Below are 7,376 nucleotides of genomic sequence, written 5' to 3'. Positions count from 1 at the left end.
TACCAAAATTGGCCCACTAGATACTCGGATTAGTCGCCGAAGCTTCAGCGTTCAAGCAAGCTCGGCATCTCACCCATTTAAAGTTTGAGAATAGGTTGAGGACGTTTCGTCCCCAAGACCTCTAATCATTCGCTTTACCGGATGAAACTCCTCCGTTTCCGCGAGTACCAGCTATCCTGAGGGAAACTTCGGAGGGAACCAGCTACTAGATGGTTCGATTAGTCTTTCGCCCCTATACCCAGCTCTGACAATCGATTTGCACGTCAGAATTGCTACGGACCTCCACCAGAGTTTCCTCTGGCTTCATCCTGGCCAGGCATAGTTCACCATCTTTCGGGTCCCAACATGTCTGCTCATGGTACTTGCCGACAGCACGCGTGCTAGGCCACTCCGGACAGAGCAGGATCGGAAGGCAAAACCGCGCGGGACGAACCCGGATGAGAGCCGAAACCCCCACCCGAAGCCCGCCTGACGCGCGGCGCGCCAACCGAGAGCCCAAGCAACGCCGGCGAGGCCAACAACAGATTTGCACGACGGCGTCGAATGGCAAGTCCCGGGCCTGCGCCCCCCTGCGTACAAGCGCCTCCCGCGAAGGAGACGGACCACCGTGCGCACCGAGCACCCGCGAGGCCGGAGGTAAGCGACGGGGGAAAGGGACTCACCCCGCGCACCCCCCTCGACCCCGCTTTGGGATGGGAAACTCGGCGGCAGCGGCCGGTCGGGGATCGGCCCCGGAGGACGCCGACCGAGGCCCGAAGACCCCGGGACGCCCCCCTTTCACTTTCATTACGCCTCTGGGTTTAGTGCGCCCAATGACTCGCACACATGTTAGACTCCTTGGTCCGTGTTTCAAGACGGGTCGGGTGGGTCACCGACCTTTTGCACGCCGCGAGAGGGTTTGCCCCTCTGCTACACGACCGTCGCAGGGCAGCCAGGACACCAGAGGTTTCCCCCTTCGACCGCGTAAACGCAGACGTCGGGGTACCAATCCGCCTGGGCCTTCGACGTCCCCAGCAACGGGTCGCGGCGACCTACATCACGAGGGGAAATACGCCCGCCGGCGCCGGCTCGGACGTGGGCACGCCCAAGGGTTCCTGGGTCGCATAAGCGAATCCCGCCGCCCAGCCAGCTTTGGCCGACGAGCTGAATCCCCTCGGTTCGACCTTCGAGGTCCCACCCGTTTGGCTCTTAACGGTTTCACGTACTCTTGAACTCTCTCTTCAAAGTTCTTTTCAACTTTCCCTCACGGTACTTGTTCGCTATCGGTCTCGTGGTCATATTTAGCCTTAGATGGAGTTTACCACCTGCTTAGGGCTGCATTCTCAAGCAACCCGACTCTACAGAGAGGCCCTTTCCGACAATCTCTCGCGTACCCTCGCGGGCTCCGCCACACGGGCCTGTCACCCTCCATGGGTAGTGGCCGCTTTCAAGCATAACTTAGGCGGTGAGAGACTGCGTGCCGGACCCTCCGAAACGCAACACCCCTGGCGCCGGGTCACGACGCCAGGTTATGCGCTGGGCTTTTCCCGGTTCAGTCGCCCTTACTAAGGGAATCCCTGTTGGTTTCTTTTCCTCCGCTTATTAATATGCTTAAATTTGGCGGGTACTCTACCCTAACACGAGGTCGACATTGGAGCAGCAGCAAGAAGAAGATCCTTGGTGCTGGCGGGAGGAGAGGAGTTGCCTCGCTCTCCAGCTCGTCGGTCCCTTCCTTTAAATAATGGCTGCCAGTCGGCGGTGGTGGTGCACACAGACGACGACACGCGGGACGTGTTGTTGTTGTTGTTTGCGTCTGCTCGCAGCAAGGAGAGGTAGGGTGATCCGGGTTAGTCGAGTAAATAACCGGCCCGGTCGCCTTCTCCTGCCTATCACGCGAAGCAGAGCCACCTTAGCCCGTCCGACTCATAGCGGCACAGGTTGGGGTTCCGAAACGAGACAGGACACGGAAAGCGACGACAACAGCAGACGAGGCGGCGGAGTAGGAGGCAGCCCCGAGAGACCATCTCCTTCTCCTCCTCCTCCCCGCTGCTGTGTCCATAAGCTCCGTGTCACCGACGTACGCGTCCGTCAGAGACGTGACGCGGCCGGTAACCATTCATGGCCTTAAGGGAACGCCCGCTAGTAGCAACAGGCGAAACTCCCCAATGCGGTCGATGTCATTGCTGACAAAGCCGATGCATGGAATGTATATCCGACCCTCGTGTAGGAGTGACGGCAGCACATGAGAGTGCCGCCGCCGCAATGTGCGTTCGACTTGTCGATGTATCTGGTATTCTTGCGATTCACATACCGACACGCAGCTTGCTGCGGTCTTCATCGACCCACGAGCCGAGTGATCCACCGTTAAGAGTTGTATTTTTGTTTTACGTCGGACGCTGCCGACTCTCATCAGACTTCCGCCGTCTCTGCCTCGGGAGACGATGTGGGAAGACGTAGTGTCTAGGGTTTGACTGTGTGCTTATTCCACCCGGGGAAGGGTTGGTTTAAGAAGAGTAGTCGCCGGCTGGCGCGTCGGAAGCTCTGCCCGCCTCACGCCAGCGACGCGTGGTTGGTCCTCGCCTTCGCCTCGCACGAGGCGAAGGAAGATAGTGGGCTTCCAGACCGGGACAGTCTGAGTCCCGGCCACCCAGCGTGTTTGGTTTTGGTCTTTGCCAGCGTCGGGCAAACACGTTAATGATCCTTCCGCAGGTTCACCTACGGAAACCTTGTTACGACTTTTACTTCCTCTAAATGATCAAGTTTGGACATCTTTCCGTCAGCTCGAGGCGCCGAAAGCCCAGCGGCGGAACCGCGTGGGCCCGGCATCCAAGAGCGCCAGTCCGAAGGCCTCACTAAATCATTCAATCGGTAGTAGCGACGGGCGGTGTGTACAAAGGGCAGGGACGTAATCAACGCAAGCTCATGACTTGCGCTTACTGGGAATTCCTCGTTCATGGGAGACAATTGCAAACCCCAATCCCTATCATGAAAGGATTTCAACGGGTTACCCGCTCCTCTCGGAGGGGGAGGACACGTTGATCCCTTCAGTGTAGCGCGCGTGCGGCCCAGAACATCTAAGGGCATCACAGACCTGTTATTGCTCAATCTCGTGCGGCTAAAGTTGCCGCTTATCCCTCTAAGAAGAAGCTGCGAACTGGACACCAATTGCTGGAGATCCGTCGACTAGTTAGTAGGCCAGAGTCTCGTTCGTTATCGGAATTAACCAGACAAATCGCTCCACCAACTAAGAACGGCCATGCACCACCACCCACCGAATCGAGAAAGAGCTCTCAATCTGTCAATCCTTCCGGTGTCTGGGCCTGGTGAGGTTCCCCGTGTTGAGTCAAATTAAGCCGCAGGCTCCACTCCTGGTGGTGCCCTTCCGTCAATTCCTTTAAGTTTCAGCTTTGCAACCATACTTCCCCCGGAACCCAAAGACTTTGGTTTCCCGGAAGCTGCCCGCCGGGTCATGGGAATAACGCCGGCGGATCGCTGGTCAGCATCGTTTATGGTTAGAACTAGGGCGGTATCTGATCGCCTTCGAACCTCTAACTTTCGTTCTTGATTAATGAAAACATCCTTGGCAAATGCTTTCGCAGTAGTTCGTCTTGCGACGGTCCAAGAATTTCACCTCTAGCGTCGCAATACGAATGCCCCCGCCTGTTCCTATTAGTCATTACCTCGGGTTCAGAAAACCGACAAAATAGAACCGAGGTCCTATTCCATTATTCCATGCATAGGCATTCAGGCCGTAAGTGTAGCCTGCTTTGAGCACTCTAATTTTTTCAAAGTAAACTCTGCCGGCCACGCGGGACACTCGATGAAGAGCACCCCGTGCGAGCCAGCGGGCTGTTGTGGCTGTTCGGAGCGTGACAGTATGCACCGGGCGGTGAACCGTCAGTCCAGAACTGAAATCCAACTACGAGCTTTTTAACCGCAACAACTTTAATATACGCTATTGGAGCTGGAATTACCGCGGCTGCTGGCACCAGACTTGCCCTCCAATAGATCCTCGTTAAAGGATTTAAAGTGTACTCATTCCGATTGCGAGGCCTCGGATGAGTCTCGCATCGTTATTTTTCGTCACTACCTCCCCGTGCCGGGAGTGGGTAATTTGCGTGCCTGCTGCCTTCCTTAGATGTGGTAGCCGTTTCTCAGGCTCCCTCTCCGGAATCGAACCCTGATTCCCCGTTACCCGTTATAGCCATTGTAGGCGCATAACCTACAATCGAAAGCTGATAAGGCAGACACTTGAAAGAGGCGGCGCCGGTGCGGAGACCGTGCGCTCAGCGACAAGTTATTCAGATTCAACACGGTGGGGTGACGGACCGAGGCCCGACCGGTTTTGAACTAATAAAAGCGCTCTTCCCTTGCGGTCAGAGACGTGGTGCATGTATTAGCTCTAGAATTACCACAGTTATCCAAGTAAGTGTGGGTACAGATCCAATGAATCATAGCTGATTTAATGAGCCATTCGCGGTTTCGCCTTAAATCGGCTTGTACTTAGACATGCATGGCTTAATCTTTGAGACAAGCATATGACTACTGGCAGGATCAACCAGGTAGCTATGGCGTTAGCTGGCGGCCAAGCGGCGAACGAACACGACGGGCGTGCCGCGCGCTCGCTTAAAGCCTTGTACTAAAGTAGGAGATCGCTCAGCGTCGGACAGCTCTGGTCAGCGACGCCGCGTCCCTGGTTTCAACAGACGGCGGATGATGAGGAGGATGATGATGCGTGGGCTCGAAACTCTGCCGGCCACGCCGTCGTCCTCCTCCTCGTCGTCCGCGCGTCCTTGTCATATAGCAGCAGACTGGTGGTGATGGTGGTGAGACTGTTGCTGCTGATGCTTTTGTGTCGAGGTGCGAGCGAACGCACCACGGACAATACCAGCAGCAGCAGCAGCAGTAGCAGCGCACCGTCACCCGTCGTCGCCTGCGAGAGTGGAGTGCTTCGTTCCAACCGACCGCTCGATAGAAGCTGCGTCAGTGTGAAGACTAGGGTGCCAACCGACGACATTGCGTGCGGCGGCGTCACCCTCGGGATGCGTTATCGCACGGAGAGTGGAGTTACCATCGCCTAGAGAGCGAGAGAGAGAGGGGTCGCTGCATTGAAGGCTGATCGCATTGGCAAACACGGTAAGAACGTGCGCCGCCACGAGGAGCCGCAGCTAATGCCGAGAAGCTTCTCATGAAAGAGAGGGGGCAAGACCTGGCTGTCAACATCAACATCGACCTGAGAAGAATGAAAGATTTCCAGGTGGAAGTGAGCGATGCCGAGTCTTGGCCCGCGGGAGGGTGGGCCCGAACTAGGATACAGTTCAACGGCGTTTGTTGAGGTCGGTGCGCGCAACACGAGAGACTAATCCCATCCAAGCTTGCTGGCCCCGGTCTGAGAGGTTGGCAAACGATTAGTCGCTCGGGTAGGTGCAGCGCGCTCCGGCCCCAAACAGCGTTATGGAAGCTCGAGCGGGTTTGTGGAGCGAGTCCGCCGCCGGCTCGCTCAACCCTCGCTTCCTCACGGCACACTGGCGACCGTTCTCTCTGGGACCGTCCCGCACGAGGGTCTCGATCCCCCCGCTGGCCGCGCGAGCGAGAGCCAAGAGCGGGAAGACCGTTACGCTCGGCCCAGCCGCCGACCAGCCGTACCCCACAATCTCACAACTCCGCGCCAGCGGGCCGCTCCCGACGGTCAGCATCGACTGTGGTCGCACTTCCAGGCAGCGGCGTTTAGAAGCTCACGGCAGCTCTAGCGATTCTAGGAGCCGAGTTCTTAGCGGTTATTGGGTTGGGATGGGGTGCAAAGTCTTGTAGGGTTGCTATTTCTGGAGTACGTTGACCGTTTGCGTTGTGTGATTATGTTTGTGGTCTTGTGTACATAAGTGTGTGTGTTTGTGTGGCGTCTGTGCAGAGTTTCCATGTTTCTCAGTTGTTTGATCCGTGGTGTTGTGATTCCAGCCGTTCGAGTGTAGTAGTTGTTTGTAATGAACCTTGGTGTTGATCTGTGCTCACGTATCACTGTTTCTGTGTGTGGATCACGTACTGAGCTGAGCACCCCAAATTGCTCCTTTTCTCCCGAAGCTATTCATTCCTGCACATTACCGCCGAACCCCATTTAACTAGACACTTGCGTAGTGTAGGTACGGTACCCGCAAAAAAAAGTATGCGGAAAAGGCACGGGTTGTGGCATAGGAGTGACCTTCCGTCATTAGAGCTTGCCCAAGCAGGCTTAGATCTCGTTATACTACAGTCAGTCAGTCAGTCAGTCAGTAAATGTCTAGCAGCCCTCCCAGTCCTGTTTCCCGCCAGTGCCGCGATTGAAGCTTGCCAGGAAAAGAAAGTTCTGCCTTTTCGTGGAGTGAGCTGAGCACCACAAATGGCTCCTTTTCTCCCGAAGCTATTCCGAGGGATATCTCATGACTGCGGTAGCGGTGGGTGATATTGGTGTACAGGAATTGGTCAAACGCACACACTAAATTGGACTGTAACGATCATTTCTTAGATAAAGGTATACAGTACTTCATACAGTCTCGTTTCCCTTTCCTCAGTATTATCGTCAAGAACATGACGACCTAAATACTTTTCATTTAGAGTTTCATGACTAAAATCCTTCAGAAATCAGTCAGATTTGCTTATCATTAAAAGTAGTTTTACTGGTGGTAATCTATGTATATATATATATATATATATATATATATATATATATATATATATATATATATATATATATATATATATATATATATATATATATATATTCTTCATGCTTCCTAAACCACACACACACACTAAATTGGACTCTAACGATCATTTCTTAGATAAAGGTATACAATACTTCATACAGTCTCGTTTCCCTTTCCTCAGTATTATCGTCAAGAACATGACGATCCTAAATACTTTTCATTTAGAGTTTCATTACTAAAATCCTTCAGAAATAAATCACATTTGCTTATCATTAAAAGTAGTTTTACTGGTGCTAATCTATGAAAATATATATATATATATATATATATATATATATATATATATATATATATATATATATATATATATATATATATATATATATATATTCATTCATTCATTCATTCATTCATTCATTCATTCATTCATTCTTCATGCTTCCTAAACCACACACACAGAAGAAGAAAAAAAATGTGTTACCAAAAAAAAAGACGTGCATACTTATCTGATAAATAATTAAACATGAAATTGCGGAAAAAAACCTTAATATATTTACTCCATACCCACTGACATAATAAGGTAACTCTAAACTACATTAGATGATAATCTTGTTGCAACAGCATCACCAGTACTTATCACTCGAATCCGTCACCTGATACAGAATCTTGGCATTACATGCAACTTACAAACAGTTTGCTGCACACATGTTTCCCACA

At 52.5% G+C, this 7,376-nt stretch overlaps 3 non-coding genes across 3 annotated transcripts in view; all 3 read right to left on the bottom strand.

The window, feature by feature from the left end:
* Window positions 1–1,627, bottom strand: part of LOC126994860 (large subunit ribosomal RNA) — a 4,818-nt gene extending 3,191 nt beyond the window's left edge. Inside the window, exon 1 of the ribosomal RNA XR_007749657.1 lies at window positions 1–1,627. This exon is cut by the window's left edge and continues 3,191 nt beyond it. This is a non-coding gene — a ribosomal RNA (large subunit ribosomal RNA).
* Window positions 1,628–2,192: 565 nt separating this feature from the next.
* On the bottom strand, window positions 2,193–2,352 carry LOC126994858 (5.8S ribosomal RNA). The gene has a single exon (XR_007749655.1). It is a non-coding gene; the product is annotated as a 5.8S ribosomal RNA (ribosomal RNA).
* Window positions 2,353–2,671: 319 nt separating this feature from the next.
* LOC126994859 (small subunit ribosomal RNA) lies at window positions 2,672–4,544 on the bottom strand. The gene has a single exon (XR_007749656.1). It is a non-coding gene; the product is annotated as a small subunit ribosomal RNA (ribosomal RNA).
* Window positions 4,545–7,376: the final 2,832 nt, after the last annotated feature.

This window comes from Eriocheir sinensis, unplaced genomic scaffold (genome assembly GCF_024679095.1).
Source record: "Eriocheir sinensis breed Jianghai 21 unplaced genomic scaffold, ASM2467909v1 Scaffold899, whole genome shotgun sequence".
Taxonomy (NCBI): domain Eukaryota; kingdom Metazoa; phylum Arthropoda; class Malacostraca; order Decapoda; family Varunidae; genus Eriocheir; species Eriocheir sinensis.
This window is presented reverse-complemented; position numbering and strand designations above follow the sequence as displayed.